This window comes from Physella acuta, unplaced genomic scaffold (genome assembly GCF_028476545.2).
Source record: "Physella acuta isolate Inbredline_101_S28 unplaced genomic scaffold, ASM2847654v3 ptg000993l, whole genome shotgun sequence".
Lineage (NCBI taxonomy): Eukaryota > Metazoa > Mollusca > Gastropoda > Physidae > Physella > Physella acuta.
In genome coordinates this window covers 101,128-122,379 of record NW_026732510.1, presented here as the reverse complement: position 1 = coordinate 122,379, position 21,252 = coordinate 101,128, and the positions used below count along the sequence as shown (strand labels likewise).

Below are 21,252 nucleotides of genomic sequence, written 5' to 3'. Positions count from 1 at the left end.
TAATATATATATATATATATATATATATATCTGATATAACTATCAGATTACATAAAGTTACAACAATCAGTTAACATAAAACAATAACTATCAGATAACATAAAGCAACAACTATCAGTTACTTCGAGAATATCAACTTAGGCTAAGATTTATTGAACTACAGACCATTTGAAATTTACACCCACAAGGAAGTACTCAGTTCGCCACATTGCGCCAGTTACTACGTCAATTGCATCACTCGAGAAACTCTATTTATAGACAGACAGATCCTGCAGAGTTTATCAGGTCGTCCAGCTGTCTAACATATTCACGTCTATTGTGTGAGTTGTATGATCCCGTCATGGTAAGAAGTTTGTGTTCTTGTGCGTTAAAACGTTTGGCAATCGAGGTAGGGGTTAAAGATTAAATGTTAAATGTACTTGACGAGATGTCGAAGCAAAAATAGAATACTGTTTGTGACAATCACAGATCAATTTATTTGACAATCAAAGAACATTTAATATGACAATAATATAACAATCTATGTGACAATCACAAAAAATTCATGCGACGATCAGAGCTCAATTTAGGTGACAGTTACAGAAAAGTTTTATTCCCTCTGTTACACAGATGCGACTTGTACTCATCTCCTTGCTGGTCGTGTTGGTGTCTGGGACTGTGAGAGCACAGAACGACGTAGACAACAACGGGTTTGAAGAAGTTGACCGTCGTGATATCTTCTACATTCTATTTTGCGATGTGCACACTGAACAAAGGTGTATGCTGGGGAAGAAATCATCTGAGGTAAAGTTTTAGAAGTAAAAAAAAAAAATTGCTTCGTTATTTTTTTTTAAAATTTGGTCTAAATTAATAAAATTGATTTATTATAGTTCAGAAGATTAAAAATCATTTTCATAACACTAATATTATTAGGTTACTTGTCATTAAATATTCTCAATACACGAAAATTTAATAACTAAGTCCTATAACAACCTTAAAATAAAATTACATAATAACGTACATATATACATATGTATATATACATACATTTATATAGGCATATATATATATATATATATATATATATATATATATATATATATATATATATATATATATATATATATATATATATATATATATATTTGTACATATTAATCAGGAAATTTTTGACATCACGGATATCAATGTCAACTTTAATTTCCGTTCTTCTCTGTTTTAATAGGAGCCTTCGCAGATTGAATGAACTCATTACAACCTACGCTTTGATTCAGTTAAAGAACTACTATCAGCCAACATCTTCACTACCGAATGTATCACTACAAATTATAATAAATCAGAAAAGGAACATATATATGAACTGTAATTATTATTTCAAACATTCTAAATTGTACGACGATTCTGCTTGTGTGACGGTGACCTATGGTTTTAGTTCCCAAATGGCCAGTTTAATTTTTAATACGTTTATGATAGAGACAGTGCAGAGGCGTAGCGAGGGGGGGGGGGCGGGGGGGGGGGACGACGACGACATATGTTTGAGGGGGTGGGTGCAAATCGAAATCCTGAGGGGGGGGGGGGCAAATTGAAAGTTTGAGGGGGTGGGGGTGCTAATCGAAAGCTTGAGGTGGGGTGCAAATCGAAAGACCCGGGAAGGGTCGCTACGCCTCTGAGACAGTGTGAGTAAGTTATTCATAGCACGTGCAATCATAGGGAACATTTTAAAAGGAAATACTTTCTTGTTATATCTTAGGGGATATGCATAACAAATTTTACTAGATAATTTGATTAAAAAATCTTTATATTAATTTTTCAAGGGGATTGACTCCGATTAAAAATTATTAAATACCCTTTAGGAAACAATTATATCTTTATATTTTTAAGGTAAATCTGCATGTGTTTCCAACAATACAATTTTTTGGAAAAATCTTGGTAACTATGACAACGGCGGCCATCTTGAAAAGTTAATCTCTTCGTTTTATTTCCACCATTCATGAAATTATATTTTAAGCCCAATAAACTATATATTCATAGTCTTTAACCTTATTTTGGAGTACTCAGCTAAAAATTGTAAGTACATATCTTCGTCTAGCGGTAGAGAGCTGGACTGCTAACCCGTAAGTCTCGAGATAGAATCCGGGTTCAAATCAGTAGACCGTCCCTGAGTCCACCCAACTCTGATGGATACCTAACTCACGTTAGGGAAAGTAAAGACGGCTAGGCATAGTGCTGACACACTATCTCTTTATACGCCAAGGTCACAGAAACAAGTGAACTCTACTTCACTTGCCCTATGGACCGTAAGGTTTGGAAAGGGAACTTTACTTTCATATCTTCAAGCGTTGTTATAACCACTTAATTTTGGGCAATTTTAGAGCATTAAGTTTAGTTTTTTAAAGCACCCACAATTAGAAAATTTCTGTCGTATATTTACACTGAATACATTATTTTCTCTATTTATTTATATTTGAAAGGCACAAACATTAAGCTAGAGGTTCTAACTGCTTTATAAAGTATATGTATAGATATATGCTGCAACAGCCCTATAGCAATACGACTTGAATATATTATTTAATAGGCCTACAAATAGGGCTGGTAAGTAGGTAACCACCCTGTTCTACGGCTCAATAAAAACTGCATGAGCCATAGAAGTGGTTGGTGACCTACCTAACAGCCCTATTAAATGAAAAAAATGGCTATTCTTGATTGATAATAACATCCTTATAGCGATCTAATGAAGGTAATTTATTTGTATTTAAATATTGGTGTCAGATGGGGTATAGATTGCAGGATTGCGAATTCGAATATTTACTGCTACACTATCTTGTTGTTAAGACAACTAGATGTTATTGTGAGTTCTTTCTTTAAAGGCAGACGATAAACTGCTGGTTCATTTCATAACTTTATTTACAATAGTAAAATCAACAAAGTACACAGTTCATTATAGTGATCAAACATCCACCGTTTGATATTGCACTTATACTTAAAATGAGCGACTACACAAGAGAAAAAAATAACAAGAATAATACTGGATAATATCAAGTTGTAACGGTCAAAACACATAATTTTTCCCCTTGCATTCATCTAGGTGGCCTCTCGAACATCTCATTTAACCAGATTATATAGCCCTACATTCACTCCCTTCAGTCAGCGAGCGATAAATAAATAAACCGGGAGTGATCTCCCCTAATCATGGAAAATACAGTGATTGATCGCTCACGCATTCACTTCCGTTGGCCAGGTATTCAACTATCACAATCGTTTCACTTCAAATACATTTCACCACATACAGTCTGTTACAATTACTTACACACCCCTGAATTCATCCAGCTCTTATAGGTACCTGACATGTTAATGTAAGTAAGGCGATTTGGCATAGTGCTTACCACACTCCCTTCGTATGCCTAGTCTACAGGGAAACTCTACTTCCTCTGCTCAATTTTCCGACAGATCAGAGAGTGAACTGAAGGCGAATCTCAATGGTAGGTGGTGAATATTAACAGCAGAAAAGATATAGATATAACTATAACATAATACAAAAGTAAAAACTGTCAGATAAATTAAAACAATTATCAAATTTTATAAAGCAACAGTTACTGAATATCATAAAGGAAAAATATAAATTATAAAGCTACAACTATCAGATAACATAAAAGAATATCTGATATAGTAACAACTATCGGAAAAACATCAAGCATCAACTATCGGATAACATAAAGCAACAACTATCAGATAACATAAAGCAACAACTATAAGATAACATAAATCAACATATCAGATAACATAAAGCAACAACTATCAGATAAGATAAAGCAATAACATCAGATAACATAAAGCAACAACATCAGATAACATAAAGCAACAACTATCAGATAACATAAAGCAACAACTTTTTAAAAAAAAACACGTTTTAGGGTCCTATGGGCGTAATTTAATTAAGCTAATTTAGGTCTCTAATTGCTAGTTTTTATGACTGCATCTGAAATTGTTAGGCGAAAATAGCCTGCATGCCGAATTTCAGATCTCTAGAGCAATCAGAAGTGGGCTAATTTTCGTTGTCAATTTTAACAACAAACAAACAAACGCGAAGCTGAGTTAAGAAAAACGTGGTAAAATTTAAACTCACAGAGACCTTTTTTTTGTATGTTTTATTAATATTTCAGAAGGGACAAACACCGGTCTTGCTGTATGACTGTTGTCTCCTGGTTTTTTTAGTCTACTCTCCGCTGCTGTAAACAAAATAAAAAAAATTGGGATGATTTTGGATACCGTTGTCCGATAATAGACTATTCCATGAAATATGTGTGTTGGGTCGTTAGTAATATTGTAATCTCAACTAATTGTATGGTTAGAAATTAGGGTTAGACGTATGGTAGGACTAACGTTGGGGTTAGGGTTAGCATTGACATTAGCCAGCCATGTGTGTATTTATTTAGTTAACTACCAGTAACCTACCACCCCTTTTAAAAGAAGATTCTATTATCGGGCACTGGTAGAAAAATTTCCCTAAAAAGGTTTTCATTAACGGTATAAAAGATTGAGATGTTTGAAATAGGTACACACATACACATTTTTCAATAAAATATAAATAATTGTAGCCTCTATTAGCGTCCGCCCTAGCTGTAGGATTAAAGTAAATTAAAGTTCCCCCTTTTAACCAGTGTTTCTTCCAGACTTTTTTCTCCGGGGGGCACTTGAAATTTTCGGGGGGGGGGGGGGGGCGGTAGACTTTCTTCGGGGGGGGGGGGCGGACACTGTTTAAAGTATATATTTTCTATATAAATTATATAAATTTCATTTCGTTCGGGGGGGGGGGGGGGGTGGCGGTAAAAAAAAAATTCGGGGGGGGGGGGGACTTAGCCCCCCCGAAGAGATGCCTGGAAGAAACTCGGCTTTTAACCTTACGGTCCATGGGGGTAAGTGAAGTAGAGTGCGCCTGTTTCTGTGATCTCGGCATTTGAAGGGATAGAGTGGTCGGCACTTACTTCCGTAACGCGAGTTAGGTACCCATCAGAGCTGGATGGACTCAGGGACGTTCTACTGAATTGAACTCGAGACTTACGGCTTAGCAGTCTAGCTCTCTATCGCTAGGCTACTCCTTCCCTAGCTCTAGGATTTGACTGTTTTAGTCTTCGCTTTTATCTATTCATTCACCGTATAAATTTATAATGATACAGCAATAACTAATTTTAATTTGTGTTCATAAAATTAGCACCTAATTAAATTAAATACTATATTCTTGTGCTTTTATCGAAGATGCAGTTTTCAGCGAAACTTGTTAGGAATTTAATTTATTTACAATGGATTAAATATTTCTTTACAAATTATCTGACAGACATTGTCCATGTAAAAAAAAAAAACGTAACGATGTTTTCATATTTACTTCTAAAGACCTTCTCCCACAGAAAAGACCTCTGCCAAAATTACAAAAATAGGGGGAGAGAACCGGATAGATTACATCACGACTGTTGTTATCTTTAGAATCATCGTTGACTACGTCAAGTCCTAATGTCATGGTACGTGACCCCATCACCACCAGTAGAGCCAGGAGTACAGTTATATTGATCATCTGTGTAAATTAACAAAAAAATACCTTGTAAAAGTGTGATGTTTTATTTGTTCTCACTCTTTCACTGATATCAATTCAAGTTATCATGTGTATTTTTACTTTCTCGTATATACGAAGTATAGAGAAAGTCTTGTAATCGTGCAAAAAAAAATAATCGAGATGTTTACAAATCTCGACGTTTTACACCTCAATGATACGGAAAAACATAATTTTGAAATCTTGTCCGTATGTCTGTGTGTCTGTCTGTGTGTGTGTGTGTGTGTGTGTGTCTGTCTGTGTGTAAACACGATAACTTGAGTACCGTTACAGCTAGGTTGATGAAATTTCATATATAAGTATTTTATCAAAATCGTAGATCCTGATCAACTTTTGAGCGATTTTCGATAACTGGAAGTTGTACTTTTTCTACTTTGAATTTTTCAAAAGCCTATAACTTGAGTACTATTTCAGATAGATAAATGAAATTTCACATGTAAGTAAAAGATATAATTCTCTACCTTCTGTCAAATTTTGAGTAATTTCCGTTGACCGGAAGTACTAATTTACGCTATTTCCGATTTCTTGAAAAACGCATGTAAATGTATAAAGTACAAATAATATTGCGCACTATTATGCACATTTTGTTTTGGCGTTCGCTTGGTAAGCAATTCTTTTTTCTATGAGATTCTATTCTATTTTTAAAAGTTTAAGTAATTAAAAATCATGTCTATATTCCGAGTTATATAAGAATACTCGAGAAAGTTTAGGGGAGATCACTCCCTGTTTATTTTAAATTTATGTTCGTGAATTATTGTTACACCGTGTTTACTCTTGCGACATGTATACTATACACGTCTAGAAAGAAAAAAAGCTTTGCATTAACGTAGTAGGCCACCCTCCCTACATGTCGCAAGCGTGAACGCAGTGATAGACCTTTTTTTATCGTTTACTTCTTGTTACGATAAACTCTAATGTGCGTATAAAATAATTTTTTTTTACACAAATCTTAATATGACGCAAATTTAATCAAGAAACAATACTCACCTTGACACAAACCCTGCTTTAGATTGACTGACCCAAAATTTCATGAAGGCTTTAAGTAACCAGAAAAATAGTCTATAAAATGCCTACATTTGTTAATGACGTCTTTTGTTACAGTATATTAAACTGATACCTAGAAGAGGGCAATAACTCGTCTCAATTGACTTGCAGTTCGATACGTCTGAGATTCAGATGATATACAGCAGGGGTCTCCAAACTTTTCAGTCCGAGGGCCGCATGAACTATCAAATTTCAGTTCGGGGGCCAGTTTCTTCCAGGCATGTCTTTGATTTTTTTGGGCAAAGTTCCTCAGCCATCACCAACAAACGATTTTTCCTTGGACAAAACGATCTCCGCGGGCCAGATGAGATGACTTCGCGGGCCACATCTGGCCCGCGGGCCGTAGTTTGGAGACCCCTGATATACAGGATCACATGTACGACTGTGACAGATGGAAATCTAGATTGTAGTTGTGGACAATTATTTGTGTTTTATTATAAAACTGTTTAAATGTATCTAAGGGGTCAACCATAAATAACGTCAAACTCGTATGGGGAAGGGGTCCGTAATTTAGTGACGATGTGTGATGGGGGGGAGGGGGGGTTCAGATGTTGCGACGTCACACTTTTGCATTATAAAAAAGCCATGTTAGAAAACGAATTTTAGACGTTATTTCGCATTTTAGATAACTGTTTTAATAAATTGTAATAGTTTAGACAAGATTTTAGAAAAATATCGATGTTTTAAAAAATTAAACTGCAATTTTGAGGGGGGTTGTAGGTTGAGGTGTGACGTCATTTAAGGATGACCCCTAACTCTGTACCAAATACTGTACTGTTGATGCCTCTAAACAAAAACAATATTACTGTAATTTAACCATTATGTTACAGCAGAAATGAACATAAAACACATTAAGAAATTGCAATTGAAGACGCAAAAAATGATACACAAAGTCTTGTAGTATTTTATTGAATCCGACATGTTTTTCGAACCCAACCCGTTTTTTTATTGACCAAATCTGTGGGATGATAGTTATCCATTCTGATCAGGCGGGTGCTAAAAGTAAATATTAAAATTTGTGTAATGGTTTTAGACACTTACACACACACACACACACACTAACACACTCACACACACACACACACACATACTCACACACGCTCACTCATATATATATATATATATATATATATATATATATATATATATATATATATATATATATATATATATATACATATATATATATATATATATATATACATATATATATATATATATATATATATATATATATATATATATATATATATATATATATATATATATATACATATATATATATATATATATATATATATATATATATATATATATATATATATATATACATATATATACATATACATATATATATATATATATATATATATATATATATATATATATATATATATATATATATATATATATATATATACTTGTTATCATGAATAAAGAAACCTGCAATTTTTCTTAAACTTTACCTTTAATGACTTTTTGGACTTCCAACAGTTTATTTGAATGCATGGTGGAATAAATAACCACTGACGTTGTCCCCTCTCAACGGATCCGTTGTTGACTACGTCTTTCTCCGCTACGCCAGACACCAACACGACGAACAAACAAACGAGTAAAATTTTCATCTGTGGAACAGAGAAAAACAAGACAAAAATGTCAAATTTCCTGAACCACATTTTTTTCTCCAAGGTGTGAGGACACTTGGGACGTTCGGTTGCGGACAGAGGTTATAGTATACATTTTCTAAATAATCTTTTTTTTTAAATTCCCCTTTTTAAAGAAGATTCCATTATTGGACACCGGTATCAACATTCTCCCAACAAAACAAAAGTAACTGAAAGGAATTGTGGTTAAACCACGTTTAGAACAGTGTGTTTGTTAGTCATTGTTAGCACTGTGAGTGCTAAGTTCAAGCGGTATTCAAAACAAGTTATTCGTTGACATTTTAAAGTGGATCTAAACTTTCGTGATTTCACTACAGTGATGACACAGTGAGAGATAGAAATGGGTGCCAACAGTATCGTTATAAAGTGTGGAAATGAAGTATTGTTAAGTTAATTTTAGAAAATACTAACGCTTACTTTAATAACACTTACTATAACAGGTTAGCAAAGCTGATAAAAAAACAAACAAGCGTACTGTGTAGTTCTTCGTTCAGATGAAGAAACTCTTAGATCAGTCTGACTATAAATACATTTGGATGATGTAACAATTGACGTCATTAGTTACGTAATAATTTCTTGAGGAAAGTTCTCAATTTTTAAAATTCGTAGTTTATTAAACTAGAAACCAACAATCGCCCCATTACAGCATCTTTTCCATTTGATGGACACACACGCCGTCTCCATTTACTTGCTTGTATAGCGATATCGATGAAAAAAACTAAATTTAGACGTTACTATTAACTCGTGTACATGTTCTCAATTTTGTAAAATTAATCTCCGTTTGTAATTGATATATATACATATATATATATATATAAATAAATTTAAATATATATATATATATATATATATATATATATATATATATATATATATATATATATATATATAGGCATATATATATATATATATATATATATATATATATATATATATATATATATATATATATATATATATATAGGCATATATATATATATATATATATATATATATATATATATATATATATATGTCAACACACAAACATATATGCTATATTTTCTTTATTTTCATTATTGTTTTCATACATTTCTCTAGTACCGTCCAAAGTACCAAGATCTGATCATTTTTACAACATACTAGTGTGATGTGATCCTTATTTGCCTAAAGTGTTTGATTAAAGTACATGTTTATTAAAAATTAAAATTATTTATAAAAAAACTGAGAACGGGAATAAATTTCAAACATCAACACATCAGAATAAAACTTAAATTTAAAAAAAAAAGACTTTATGTATTTCTCTTTTTTTATTTCTATTTTAAACATTAGAGACGAGGGCCTTTGCATATCACAAAGTTTGTATAGGTCCAAGTCAGATGCCTTTATATGGTGTTCTTTTCACTTCTCCCCTGCTGGTAGTTAAAAAATAAATGGAATTAGTGATAGTTGTAGATCAATATCCCAAGGTTACAAGAATATGCTATACACATATATATATATATATATATATATATATATATATATATATATATATATATATATATATATATATATATATATATAAAGAAATATCTTCTACAAATCCCATATATATATATATATATATATATATATATATATATATATATATATATATATATGGGATTTGTAGAAGATATTTTTTGTGTCATCGGTTAACATAATACTCCAGTTACGTATTTTTAAATTAATTTTTTTAATTAATTAATTTAATTTAAGTTTGTGAAATTTATTAATTTTTTAACAAATTCTAAGAACTGAGTATGCATATATTCGACATATTTTAAATCTAACACTTTTGAGTCATTAAATTAAGTTTTGAAAAGTAATTTTTGGGTTTAATGAAACTTTTCTTCAAAATGGGTAAAAAATGAAATATTTAATAAACAGACAGGCAGTTTTTATCCAGATAAAGCAAAATAGTTTTCAAATTTACCTGTAAAGACCTCCTCCAACAGGTATGACTACTGTCAAATTTGCAAAAGTAAAACGAAGAAACTAACTGACGACGGTCAAATTCCTTAGAATCGTTGTTTTCCAGATCGGATCCTATGGTACATGACCCCAACACGAACAAAAGGGAAAGTGCTAAAGTTAAGTGAATCAGCATCTGTGGGTAGAAATAAAATCATTGCATTAATTTCACACATTTTTGTGTCGTCACCTTTCTTCTTCGCTAGCCGTCTATACTCGCTGCACGTGAATTATAGGACTATATATTTTAATGTTATATTTGTTAGAGAGAAGAAATTAAAATAGTTATTGGTCAAAACGATATGTTCTTTACTACACGTTAAACGATATTAGTGACAAAGCTGTTCAACGTTGTTTTTGTAAAGTAATTTGTATTATTGGCCGAGAAAATTGTATAGATCTACATTTCAGAGAGCACGTATTGATAAGTAGATCTATTGATCTAAATCAAATTTAAATGAAAAAGTTAATTTCTTCATATTCTAAAATTGGGAAATGACGTCATTAGTTTTGTGTACAACCCTTTTCCGGTTGCACAATTTAAAATGTGTTTCTACATTCGAATATGCGTTTATTTTTATTTTCCTTCTTTAAATAAAATTTAGTCGATACATTTGAAACATCCAACATATTATTTTCAACAAGATTTCGTATCTTTAAGTTCTCCATATATCGCTGATCATATTGATCACATTGCCTAAAAAATGTTGCGGACAGAGCGAGAGGGAAAGGGAGAATGAGAAGTGCGCACATGGTCTTTTATATAGTAATTTATTTTCTCCTTTTTATTGCATCATTACATAAATGATTGTTATTAATACGTTTTTTGTGCAATTTGTTTTTTTTATTTGTTTTTTTATTTGCTATTTAAACGCATAATCAATCAATCAATCAATCAATCAATCAATCAATCAATCAATCAATCAATCAATCAATCAATCAATCAATCAATCAATCAATCAATCAATCAATCGGTCGATCATTCGATCAGTCAACAATCGATCAATCACTCAATCGATCGATACATCGATACATCGATTAATCCTAATCCGTCAATCAAACAAACAAACACACACAATCAATCGATCAATTAATAAATCAACCAATCATTCAATCAATCGATCGATCGATCAATCAATCAATCAATTAATTACTAAAACAACGCCGACGAATGTATCTAAGTTTAGACACTTACCATAACTGTAACAGGTATTTTAATCTTGACCGGTCACACAACTCATACGAAACACATGCACTTGTATACACCTCGCTAACAACCTGAACAGAGCTGGGACTGTCTTTCTATAAATACTTTGGTTCAAGGGAGACTACTGACGTCATGAGTTACACAATATGTGAAAAAGTTTTACTGGGTAATCCCACAGATCTATTTTTATGCAGATAGTAAACTTTCTAGATGGAGATAGCTCTGATGATCAAATGTGTGAGAGTGACAGATTGACAGATACTTTGTAGTCGTGGAAATACATGGGATAGCGTACAAAAACAAACAGGTTTTTATCTATGTTTTGAATTACGTGTAAGCGGAGTGATGCAATGGCTGTCTGGTGAGATGTTGTGGCCGTCCATTAGAGAGATGTGACAGAGAGATGTTGTGGCCGCCCAACGGAGTGATGTTGTGGCCGTCCAACGGAGTGATGTTGTGGCCGTCCAACGGAGAGATGTTGTGGCCGTCTAACGGAGAGATGTTGTGACAGAGAGATGTTGTGGCCGTCACACGGAGAGATGTTGTGGCCGTCCATTTGAGAGATGTTTTGGCCGTCCAACGGAGAAATGTTGTGGCCGTCTAACGGAGAGATGTTGTGGCCGTCACACGGAGAAATGTTGTGGCCGTCCATTTGAGAGATGTTTTGGCCGTCCAACGGAGAAATGTTGTGGCCGTCTAACGGAGAGATGTTGTGGCCGTCCAACGGAGAGATGTTGTGGTCGTCCAACTGAGAGATGTTGTGGCCGTCCATTAGAGAGATATTGTGGCCGTCCATCGAAAAGATGTTGAGGCCGTCCAACGGAGAGATGTTATGGCCGTCCAACGGAGAGATGTTGTGGCTTTCCATCGAAAAGATGTTGTGGCCGTCCAACTGAGAGATGTTGTGGCCGTTCAACGGAGAGATGTTGTGGCCGTCCGATGACTTCCATTAAAATAACTGATAACCGGGTACACTGAGGTAATGTAGTCGATTTGTTATAGATATTAACGGTTAAAAACCCCATATAGTTGACCAAACCTCACACAACACATAGAGATGTTTTGTGTAGTTCGATGATCATATGAACACTGTTGTTATTGTCTGACTTTAAATTCAGTTGGGATTGGAGATGGTTGACGTCATGGGTTACGTAATCAGAGTTTCTTCCAGGCATCTCTTCGGGGGCAGTCTACCGCCCCTCCCCCACCCCCGGGACGAAATGGAATTTATATTGAATTTATATAGAAAACATGTACTATTACCAGTGTCCGCCCCCCCCCCCCCCAAAAAAAAAATATCAAGTGCCCCCCCTCCCCCCCCCCCCCTGAGAAAAAAGTCTGGAAGAAACACTGTAAGTAATTTATAAAAAAAACCGAAATAAGACGCTATTTTGACGCTATGCTTTACCTCCATGATATTGACGATGCAACTAATCATTTACACGCTAAGTCGAATATCATATAATATAATGTATTAACATTAGTAGGGAAGGCATATATTGATATTTACATTACGTCATCATTTTCTCAAATGATATCAAATTGTTCTCAGCTTGTGATCAAATTTGTAGGTTGATATCAACTGAGTCACCGAAAATCCGTTTTTTTAAAATCTATGGATGACAAAACATATTAGCAAATCAGATTTTAAGATGGATCAGCGTGGTTGTTCGTGAAAGCTGTTGGTTGGTAAACCGAAAAGTTCCGAGTTCTAACCCTAGGGGCAGACGAGACTTAATATCTGGAAACGGCAACTCATTAAGAAGCTGCTGCCTTGTAGTTTGTTCTTGGATAGACAAAGGCTATGTGTCGCATAACAGGTAATACTTAACTGTGTGGAAAGTAATCCCAGTCAACATTACAACAAAAGAACGAAAAAGATTTTAATATGTGTCTTTTGTGTATGGACACAGGCGTGTCTTTTGTGTATTGACACATTTACTTTGCTATCCGTTTGCTTTCTTTTAGTGTATTCATTGTTCAGAATTCTTTTGACTAATTTACGCTATTATTACTTACTCTCTCTCTCTTTCTTATTACTCTCTCTCCTCTCTCTCTCTCTATCTATGTCTCTCTCTCTCTCTCTCTCTCTCTCTCTCTCTCTCTCTCTCTCTCTCTTTCAATCTCTGTTTTCTATATAAATTTCCTTGTCGACTTTATTCGGGGGAGGAGGGGGGGGGGGGGGGGGGGCTCATATATTTCATCCGTAATATGTGCTTCCAAAATCTTTATTCATGTAACCAGAAATTTTCAGTATGTATGAATGGCTTTTATGTATTCACTTTTTGTAAGTATATTTAGATCAAACAAATTATATGCTTAAATGGTGTTAAAAATATGAACCTTTAAACTTTCGTTATAACGTTGAAATTAATTGTGAATAATTAACGCACACGACTGAAAACATGTTAATATATCTACACAACGAAGCCAGATTTTAATATGAAAACTGATTTTCGCTTATTTATTATTATTTTTAAAAAGTGGAAGCACTTGTCTTTGCAGTCTCCCAATGTTAAATTATTCAAAAGCCGAATGTTGTCATGTGGTTATCTAGTCCATCGTTCCCTGTTGGTAATTAAAAAAAAGTTTCTTTACTTTGGAAAAAGTTGACACTTTTTTAAATGGATGTAAATCCGTTGGTAAATATCTCTATTTATCTACTTCTCTCTCTCTCTCTCTATCTCTATCCATATATATATATTTATATATCAAAGTATTCAGATGATGGTTTAGGCATTTGCCGGTGCCGCAGGCTCTTTCGATTTTCAGGCGGTCGCATCAGTTGAGTAGAACCCGTGGACAAATGCCGATCGACAACGAGTTGGTGAAAAGAGCACTTACGTGAGCTATATATAGAAAATAATCTTCTCCACGATCCCCCTGATATTCCATAAGGTTGTACACCAATTCCTATCGGTGACAGAAGAAACGGAAAAAACCCGTTACGGGTTCAAAGTGCGGCATATCCTTCGGGAAAACCTCGAAAACCCGTTAAAAACGGGAGACCATATTACCTTATATAAACGTAATATTTGTGAAAAAAACAGAGTCGAATTTTTAAAAACACTCTAGGGTACTTAAGCTTTACGCGTATGTGCAGTGGCGTCGCTAGGTCGGGTTGCTGCCTTAGTGTCACCCTCCCCCCAAATGGTATCACCGGTGCGGTCCGCACCCCCCGCCCTCGCTACGCCTCTACATGTGGCTAACCTTTTTGCCTGAACCTCGGTTAAAAATTAATGCTTTTAATCTAAATAAAAGAACAAACAAAGCTGATTTAAATTAACCTCTAAAGAACGTCTCCCACAGAACGAACTGGTGCCAGAACAGCGATCCTTGATGCTTCCAAATAACCCCCGACGACGGTTGAAATCTTCAGACTGAAGGTTGGCCTGATCGTGTCCTGCTGTCACGGCACATGAACCCATCAGCACCAGAAAGGACAGGAATAAATATAAATGGCACATTTCTGGAGAGAAAAGAATCATTGTATAAATGTGAAACATGTCCTCACCTCTGTATTCTCCCCCCCCCCCCACCCAGGGGCGTAGCAACCATGCAAGTTGGACACAGTCTATGGGTCCACGAGGTCTAGGGAACCCCGAGGTATAGGGAAAACCGAGGGGGTGGGGGTGGTTGATTTATGCCTAGTGAAGAAGAGAGGGGACTCAGAAGAGAATTATATATATAGATAGATTTTTACATTATTCTCAAGAAGAAAAATGTACTCGAAATCGTGAAAATGCTACAAAAAACGGGAATCGTCATAATGCAAGAAAAGAACACGTTAATCTCACAACATAGCGTCAGAAACTAACGTTCGTTAGCAACCCATCATATTTGGGGTGAACTCAGGGACGTTCTACTACTTGGACCCGGATTCGAACTCGAGACTATCGGGTTAGCAAACTAGCTTTCTACCGCTTTGGCCAGGCAGTCCCATAAATATAATATTTCACGTTACAAACGATACTTGACACTTTGGGTTTTAAGAGAAGAAACATCTTGAGTTGCAAGGAGAGTGTTCAGATACCGTAAACTTTCACAAACTTGACACGAACATCACCTCTACAATACACATATCTTAATAGATAATTTACCTTAACAAAAATCTCAAAACACAACTTTCACCAATCGTACACTGTGATGGTAGGTTCTAGAAGCGGAGTGCTAGACTGCTAACACGAAAGTCTAGAGTTCGATTCGGGTCCAAGTCACTAAAACGTCCCTCAATCCACCCATATCTGAGGGGTAGCCAACTCACGTTAAGGAAAAGAAAAGGCGGCTGGGAACAGTGGCGTAGGCAGGGGGGGGTCATAACCCCCCCCCCCATAGACCCCTCGGTATATATAAAAAGTATGAGGGGGGGGGTGCAAATCAAAAGTTTGAGGGGGGGTGCAAATCGAAAGTTTGAGGGGGGGGGTGCAATCGAAAGTTTGTCCCCGGGTAAAAAATTGGAACCCCCCCCCCTTGAGACGATCCTGGCTACGCCACTGGCTGGGAATAGTGCATTATCCCTTCATATGCCGAGGTCACAGAAACAGTGAACTCTACTTCGCATGCCCCATTAACTGTCATGTTTGAAATGCAACTTTACTTAAACATACACTGATACAAACCTTATTTTAAAATTTGTGTTTTAATTTAAAAGGTTGAACGCATTTTGCTTCTGTTGTTTTTAAATACAGTTCGAGATGACGTCCTTAGACACACGATATCAAAATGCAATACCAAACAGAGATTCATAACTCTGAGATTTAGATGATAAACAGGATCAAATACACAAGGGTGACAGATGGACATGTAGATAACATGCGTATCGATACAGTTGTGTTTGAAATCGAAAACTTTCGTTCTAACTCCGAGTTTAGAATTACAAGTAAATGAACTGATGTGCTGTAAACATGGTGAATGGAAACATGCGTAATGGAAAACTGCGCACCAAAAAAAGTGCGCAAGGGCATTTTTGTTTTCTTAAATCCAACATTTATTTACATTAACAAAGAGTGACTACATATACACTGTAGCATAATAAAACATATTTCACCGAAATGTAACAAAGTTAAAGTGCACTAGGTATTTTAGGTATTTTAATCTCGATCGGTCACACAACTCACACGAAAGACATGCCCGATAACGGTGCTAGAGCTGTCTTTCTATAAATACTTTCGGTTCAAGCCAAACTACTGACGTCATGAGTTACACAATATTTCAAAAAGTTTTACTGGGTAATCCCACAAATCTATTTTTATGTAGATTGGAAACTTCCTAGATGGAGATAACTCTGATGATCAAATGTGTGAGAGTGACAGATGGGCAGATACTTTGTAGTCGCGGAAATACATGGGATCTAGTAAAAAAAAACAAACAATTTTTTATCTACGTTTTGAATTACGTGTAAGCGGAGTGATGCAATGGCTGTCTGGTGAGATATTGTGGCCGTCCAACGGAGTGATGTTGTGGCTGTCCAACAGCGGAGAGATATTATGGCCGTCCAACAGAGGATTTCCATAAATATTGCGCAAACATTGCTTCCAGGGTTTAGAAAAGTGTACAACCTGAAGCAGAACTACAACAGACTTTGATATCTTGATTGTGACCCTCAGAAATTAAGGTACAGTTGTAGAAACTAGCGTTACAAACCAAACTCGAAAGGTAGAACCTGGTTTATTAAGCTGCAACGTTTTCTTCAATTTTCCAGAGACTTTATCTACCATGTCGCGTACACTACTGTGTTTATAATTGTACTTGTGTGTATTCCAATTTCAATATATGCTAAGGTATTCGTATTGACAATTAAATTACAACTTTTTGTCGTTTTACTAGTAACTGAGTTTTAGTTTGTAGAATGAAAAAAAAAACGTAAAACTTTTGTATTGACAAACTTTGAATTAAAACATAGTTTTTAATGAGTCTGAATTTTAATTTTCTTTAAGTAATTTTTACAAAAATTAGTCAGTCACTCAGTTAATCACGTGCAGCTTAAGTAAGCTCTTTTTCTACAATTGGAGCTAATTTTTCCATTTGAAAAAAAATCACATTATTTGTACTGCGTCAAAAATAAATTGGATTAAAACTGTAGAATGAAACCTGCAGGCTTGATAGCAAATTATTAAAACTATATAAGTAAAGTTTACATTTCAGAATTAACTATCAATAGGGCAGATAAAGTAGAATTCACATGTTTATTTACCTTTCATATGAAGTATGGTATGATCAGAACTATGCCCAGCCGCCTTTATATTACCCAACACCAGTTAGGTACCCAACAGAGCTGGGTGAACTCAAGGACGTCCTGAAATCACGGGTCCGGGCAAATATCCGAACTCTTGATTTTCGGGCTAGCAGCCGAGAGCTCAACCACTTGACCACTCAGATTATATGCGTATCTTAAGTTGTACTATAACACAGTTAGGAAGAGCGGTGAAATCAAGCCCAAAACTAAAATAAAGATTGTCGGATGTGGGTGGGTGCCACCCTCCGTTACCGTACCGGGTGACATCAGACCAATTGACACCACTGGATTGAGTACAGATTAAAAAACGAGGGCAGTAATTTAGTTGTCCTCCTTGGTTGTTTTTCACTTAATAAATCATCGTCCAAAAGCAGTTCTCATAGTTGTGTGCATGTCTGAAATTTAAAAGGGGTCAGTGTTTCTTCCAGACTTTTTTTTCTGGGGGGGGGGGGGGGACTTGAATTTTTTTTTTTGTGGTGAAGAGGACAAAAATTTCTGAAAAGGGGGGGGGGGGACACTGGTAAAACTATATATTTTCTATATAAATTATATTGTATGTATTATTTGTACATAAATGAGCTACTAGCAAAAAAATGGGCCTTTTTTTTAAAAATGAAGCTTGGTACAAATTATGTCGCACTTATAAAAATAAACTTTACTAGTTAGATAATATATTTTGCTACATCAGATATAAGTCAGAATTTATCTCTGCAAAACGTTTAGGATACATCAAATAAAAAATACATCTTTATACTACTTTAGACTACTGCCTTGTTTTAAATAGGAGCCAGAACAATAAGAAAATGAGGTACATGAAGCGCTGGCAGAAGTGACAAAAATCAAACACCCCTATATCATATCAGAAACGTTTGTATCCCAACACAAATCAAACCATGTTTTATTTCCTCTGTTACACAGATGCGACTTGTACTCATCTCCTTGCTGGTCGTGTTGGTGTCTGCGACTGTGAGAGCAGAGAACGACGAGATAACCAAGGAATCTGATGGAATGGACAGTCATGAATTTTGGTTTCTATTATTTTGTACGTCATGCGAACAAGAAAACTGTGGTGACGCTAGTCTCAGCTGTTTGCAGAAGAGAGTTTTAAACGTAAGATTTTATATATATATATATATATATATATATATATATATATATATATATATATATATATATATATATATATATATATATATATATATATATATATATATATATATATATATACATATATATATATATATATATATATATAAAGAGAGAGAGAGAGAGAGAGAGAGAGAGAGAGAGAGAGCAATTTTTGCAATTTTTGTGTTTGTGGGTTTTGTTGAAATCTTGAAACTTAATTTGGACCAACTTTTTGATGTAGCAAATTCGTTTAAACATTCCAGACATATTTTTCTTTGATGACAATGCAAGAGTATATGTTTTGATAAATCATATAATAGATTACGGATCCAATTTAAATAGAAGATTACTAGATTTACTAATAAACGGAAAGTTAACAAGATTAAGACTTAATCTAAATATTACTATCGATTCATCACCTAAACGATGACAGTGATCTGTTGGTATGGTTCCATGACAAATGATCTCAGACAAAATATCTCACGGACAAAAGATACCAAGACAAAATATATCAGGACAAATGATATCATGGACAAATGATCTCAAACAAAATATCTCAGACAAAATATCTCACAGCGAAATTTTAATAGTATTTTAGATGATTTTAGGTGATTTGAACTTTTTAAAAATCAAATGCTATTACAAAGATTAAGTTTGATAAATCTTTTAAGTTTAATAACAAATTCATTTTATTAACAATTATTATGCATGCAAAAGTAAACAAAACCGAATTGACAGTCAATACAAAAAATGCTCAGAGCAACTAAAATCATCCAAAACACTATCAAAATTTTCCTGTGAGATATTTTGTCTGAGATATTTTATCCTGAGATCATTTGTCCATGATATCATTTGTCCTAATATATTTTGTCCTGATATCTTTTGTCCGTGAGATCATTTGTCCTTGAGATCATTTGTCCTGAGTTCATTTGTCCGTGAGATATTTTGTCTGCGATATTTTGTCCTGAGATCATTTGTCCATGATATCATTTGTCCTAATATATTTTGTCCTGAGATCATTTGTCCTGAGATCATTTGTCCTGAGATCATTTGTCCGTGAGATATTTTGTCTGCGATATTTTGTCCTGAGATCATTTGTCCATGATATCATTTGTCCTGATATATTTTGTCCTGATATCTTTTGTCCGTGAGGTCATTTGTCCTTGAGATCATTTGTCCTGAGATCATTTGTCCTGAGATCATTTGTCCGTGAGATCATTTGTCGTTGAGATCATTTGTCCTGAGATCATTTGTCGTTGAGATCATTTGTCCTGAGATCATTTGTCCGTGAGATCATTTGTCCGTGAGATCATTTGTCGTTGAGATCATTTGTCCTGAGATCATTTGTCGTTGAGATCATTTGTCCGTGAGATCATTTGTCCGTGAGATCATTTGTCGTTGAGATCATTTGTCCTGAGATCATTTGTCCGTGAGATATTTTGTCTGAGATATTTTGTCCTGAGATCATTTGTCCGTGAGATATTTTGTCTGAGATATTTTGTCCTGAGATCATTTGTCCTGTCACCGTTGGTATTAGTTGTTTCGTTTCCTATCGTGAGATTAGACAACACACCGAGAAAGGGAAGATAATTGTCTTCTTGACATTTAGACATTGCAACTGATGGGGTTTTAAAACAAATATATTTTGTTGCTTATGTTGTTGACGTTATCAAAATCGAATAACTAAATCTTTGAAGACAAAAAATATATAGGCCTACAGCCATTACTTTAAAAAAATAATCTTTTATAAATGCACTGAATTTGTTTTAAATAATGTAATAAACTTGCTTTCTTTATTATAAGCACTGGCCGCTAAAATTTTAGGAACCATGCTTTTAATACAGAGAGCACGTTTTATATATATATATATATATATATATATATATATATATATATATATATATATATATATATATATATATATATATATATATATATAAATAAATAAATATATATATATATATATATATATATATATATATATATATATATATATATATATATATATATATATATATATATATATATATAATTAGACATTTTTTAAATTATTGTTTTTGTAATTTTATTTTATTATATTTTTTAGAATCAATTTGCTGGAATCATTGATTTTCCATGAACCAAGGTGTTGGTTTATTATAAACGTACTATTTGGGAGCTCTAATTCCAACATCAGAATATAAATAAATATGAAAATTTACAGAATTGACTTTTTTTATAGTATTAGCATTTTTAGTTTATGTTTGTTATTGTCACTGCGTGTAACGGCAAAAGCACGAAAGTTGTTTAAGTTGTGACAAATCGTGTCAGTGAGATATTTTGTCAGTGAGATATATTTGTCAGTGAGATATTTTGTCAGTGAGATATATTTGTCTGTGAGATATTTTGTCAGTGAGATATTTTGTCAGTGAGATATTTT

General features: G+C 34.2%; 3 long non-coding RNA genes across 3 annotated transcripts; 2 read left to right on the top strand and 1 right to left on the bottom strand.

Moving 5' to 3' along the window:
* The first annotated feature begins 263 nt into the window (after positions 1 to 263).
* Positions 264 to 1,287, top strand: LOC131954383 (uncharacterized). The gene is made up of 3 exons (XR_009388767.1): positions 264 to 343; positions 610 to 783; positions 1,205 to 1,287. It is a non-coding gene; the product is annotated as an uncharacterized LOC131954383 (long non-coding RNA).
* Positions 1,288 to 7,563: 6,276 nt separating this feature from the next.
* LOC131954381 (uncharacterized) lies at positions 7,564 to 11,544 on the bottom strand. The gene is made up of 3 exons (XR_009388765.1): positions 11,459 to 11,544; positions 8,092 to 8,250; positions 7,564 to 7,621 (listed from the first exon to the last, which is right to left on the bottom strand). It is a non-coding gene; the product is annotated as an uncharacterized LOC131954381 (long non-coding RNA).
* A 5,478-nt stretch (positions 11,545 to 17,022) lies between these two features.
* On the top strand, positions 17,023 to 21,011 carry LOC131954380 (uncharacterized). Its single transcript, XR_009388764.1, has 3 exons — positions 17,023 to 17,084; positions 18,624 to 18,815; positions 20,920 to 21,011. It is a non-coding gene; the product is annotated as an uncharacterized LOC131954380 (long non-coding RNA).
* The last annotated feature ends 241 nt before the right edge of the window (positions 21,012 to 21,252 follow it).